This window comes from Tiliqua scincoides, chromosome 6 (genome assembly GCF_035046505.1).
Source record: "Tiliqua scincoides isolate rTilSci1 chromosome 6, rTilSci1.hap2, whole genome shotgun sequence".
Classification (NCBI taxonomy): domain Eukaryota; kingdom Metazoa; phylum Chordata; class Lepidosauria; order Squamata; family Scincidae; genus Tiliqua; species Tiliqua scincoides.
This window is the reverse complement of record NC_089826.1, coordinates 66,940,965-66,944,156: the sequence shown is the minus strand read 5'-3', so window position 1 is coordinate 66,944,156 and position 3,192 is coordinate 66,940,965. Positions and strand designations below refer to the sequence as shown.

The window sequence follows — 3,192 nt, the reverse complement described above, 5'->3', positions numbered from 1 at the left end:
ATGGTAAAATTGGTTTCATTTTAAGTAACTTCGCTTCAAGTTGCAGTTTCCAAGAACCTATCAACCACTTTGAGGACTTGCTGCCTAAGGGTACGATGCACAGAAGGGCTCAGGACTGAACCAAAGGCAGATCCCAGTGGTTTGTCGGTAAATCTGGGGGCAGATGCTGCCTATTCAGCAAAGCTGTGTAGTTTAAAACAAAATGGTTGAAGGAGAGAGTGGAGGGGGAAATTGCTTTTCTACCAGTTGGTCTGAAAGTCAGCCAGGCTAATTTTTTACCCGTTTAGTGTCAACTGGAGCATCCTCCCTGAGGCAAAAAGCAGCTGCCTAGGCTCATTCTAGATTGGACAGCAGTGGGGGCAAAGGGTTAAAGCCATCCTAAATGCTGCAGTCCCAACCTAGATCTCACACATGGCACCTACCCTGCACATGCCTGATCTCATCTGATCTCAGAAGCTAAGCAGGGTCAGGCCTGGTTAGTACTTGGATGGGAGACCGCCTGGGAATACCGGGTGCTGTAGGCTTATACCAGGGGTGCCCAAACCCCGGCCCGGGGGCCACTTGCGGCCCTCGGGGGCTCCCAATCAGGCCCTCAGGAAGCCCCCAGTCTCCAATGAGCCTCTGGCCCTCCAGAGACTTGCTGGAGCCCATGCTGGCCCAATGCAACTGCTCTCAGCATGAGGACAACTGTTTGACCTCTCACCTGAGCTGTGGGACCAGGGCTCCCTCCACTACTTGCTGTTTCACATCTGTGATGCAGCAGTGGCAGCGAAGGAAAGGCTGGCCTTGCTTGTGCAAGGCCTTAAGCTACTACAAGACCTTCATTCATTCATATAAGTTCCATCTCTAATAAATTCATGTATGTAAATTTATTCAAATTTTAAATGTAAATTAATTCTTTTTTTTCCTGGCCCCTGACACAGTGTCAGAGAGATGATGTGGCCCTCCTGCCGTAAAGTTTGGACACCCCTGGCTTATACCATAGTCTTTCGAGACTGAAGGTTGCCAACCAGCACATAAAAGTCACGCATGCCAGAGCCAAAGACATGGCAAATATCACCGTGAACGTTGGCCGTGAAAGAAGACAAAACCACAATTGTTGTTGGCAACCTTCAGTCTCGAAAGACTATGGTATCGAGCTCTGAAAGGTGGTTCTGGAACAGCATCTAGTGTGGCTGAAAAGGCCAATTCGGGAGTGACAATCCCTTCCACACTGGGAGCAAGTGCAGTCTGTCCCTGGTCTGTCTCCCTGGCTATGGGCCTTCCTTCTTTGCCTCTTTGCCTCAGACTGTTGGCCAAGTGTCTCTTCAAACTGGGAAAGGCCATGCTGCACAGCCTGCCTCTAAGCGGGCCGCTCAGAGGCCAGGGTTTCCCACCTGTTGAGGTCCACTCCTAAGGCCTTTAGATCCCTCTTGCAGATATCCTTGTATCGCAGCTGTGGTCTATCTGTAGGGTGCTTTCCTTGCACGAGTTCTCCATAGAGGAGATCCTTTGGGATCCGGCCATCATCCATTCTCACAACATGACTGAGCCAACGCAGGCGTCTCTGTTTCAGCAGTGCATACATGCTAGGGATTCCAGCACGTTCCAGAACTGTGTTGTTTGGAACTTTGTCTTGCCAGGTGATGCCAAGAATGCGTTGGAGGCAGCGCATGTGGAAAGCGTTCAGTTTCCTCTCCTGTTGTGAGCGAAGAGTCCATGACTTGCTGCAGTACAGAAGTGTACTCAGGACGCAAGCTCTGTAGACCTGGATCTTGGTATGTTCCATCAGCTTCTTGTTGGACCAGACTCTCTTTGTGAGTCTGGAAAACGTGGTAGCTGCTTTACTGATGCGTTTGTTTAGCTCGGTATCGAGAGAAAGAGTGCCCACAAGTTTTTATGGAACTTGTGGACTTTTATGGAACTTGTGGAACTTCCATAAAAACCACAAGTTTTTATGGAAATTGATTATTTCAGTTTCAGAAGATGTCGTTCATTTGTTTGAAGTTATAAAGAAATTGTCTCTTGCTATTTTTGCCTTGTTGGTTGACATTAGTGGATCTGATTTCTTGTAGACAGTGTCTCCCCCCCCCTTCACAATTGTGTAGTGCTTCCTGAGTGTTAAAGGGCTGCTCATGAATTATCATGATGGGATCCTTACAAGAACCCTGTAGGAAAGTGATTATTCCCACATTGCAGCTGAGGCTGAGAGAGAGTGACTTCCTTTAGGCCACCTAGTAAGATCACGAGAGAGGCAAGATTTGAATGGAGGAAATCCAAATCTGCAGGTCAGACTTCTAGTTGCTGCACTACCAGCTGATAGTGAGGAATCAAGCCATATGTGCCCCAGTCCCCACTCCTGATCTCTCTTCCCATGTGCTGGAGGAACCCGGACTCTCATTTTGTCCCACTCTGCTGATGTAAGCCATGTCTCAGCCAGGGATGTGCAGTCAGGGGGGAGGCAGGGCGTCTCCTGTCCTGACAGTCCAGCCTCCCCTGTGACTGTGCACACACTCCACCAGAGGCATAACTGGAAGCCCTGGACTGGATGGGCCCTTGGCCTGATCCAGTGGGGCTCTTCTTATGTTCTTATGTAATTGCACAGATACTGAAGCTTCTGGGTAGCCCCCAGGATGCCTTGCGGTGTAACGTCACCCTGGAGCTTCACACACTGTGCCTCCTCAGCCTTGAACCTCACCACATTCCACTGGTCTCAGCGTAGCAAGTAACACAGATGAACCATGGGTTGTTCTGGGTTATTTTGTTGGAAGCTGGATAGTTTTCAAGTGCAAGTTGCGTTAATGCCTGTGTTGCATGTGCCTCTTCATGAGATGAGCTAATAAGTCTTTCAGATATTTTTTTTCCACCCTCTGGGGCATTAGTTACATAATTCTAAGAATACTAGTATTAATGTGTGGCATTTATATCAGGCTTTTCATCTTTAAAACACTTTGGAGGCATTAACTAATTAATCCTCATAAAAGGTCCATGATGCCAGCGAGCATTATCCTCTGCTACTATTATTATAACCATTAGTTGCGCTCATTCATGCTAACCATTCTTACCAATGCTGCTCTTTCTCATAGGCATGCAGTAAATTGCTCTTGGTGTATACTCAGAAAATCAGTAGAAAATAATGTCAGCTCTTGTTTAGTATGTCATAACCCCATCCTTGCCTCATCCCACACATTTAGTAACCAGGACAGGATGACA

The 3,192-nt window shown here is 47.8% G+C and overlaps 1 pseudogene; it reads left to right on the top strand.

Annotated features, from left to right (window-relative positions):
- The first annotated feature begins 407 nt into the window (after positions 1-407).
- On the top strand, positions 408-524 carry LOC136656395 (5S ribosomal RNA; annotated as a pseudogene).
- The last annotated feature ends 2,668 nt before the right edge of the window (positions 525-3,192 follow it).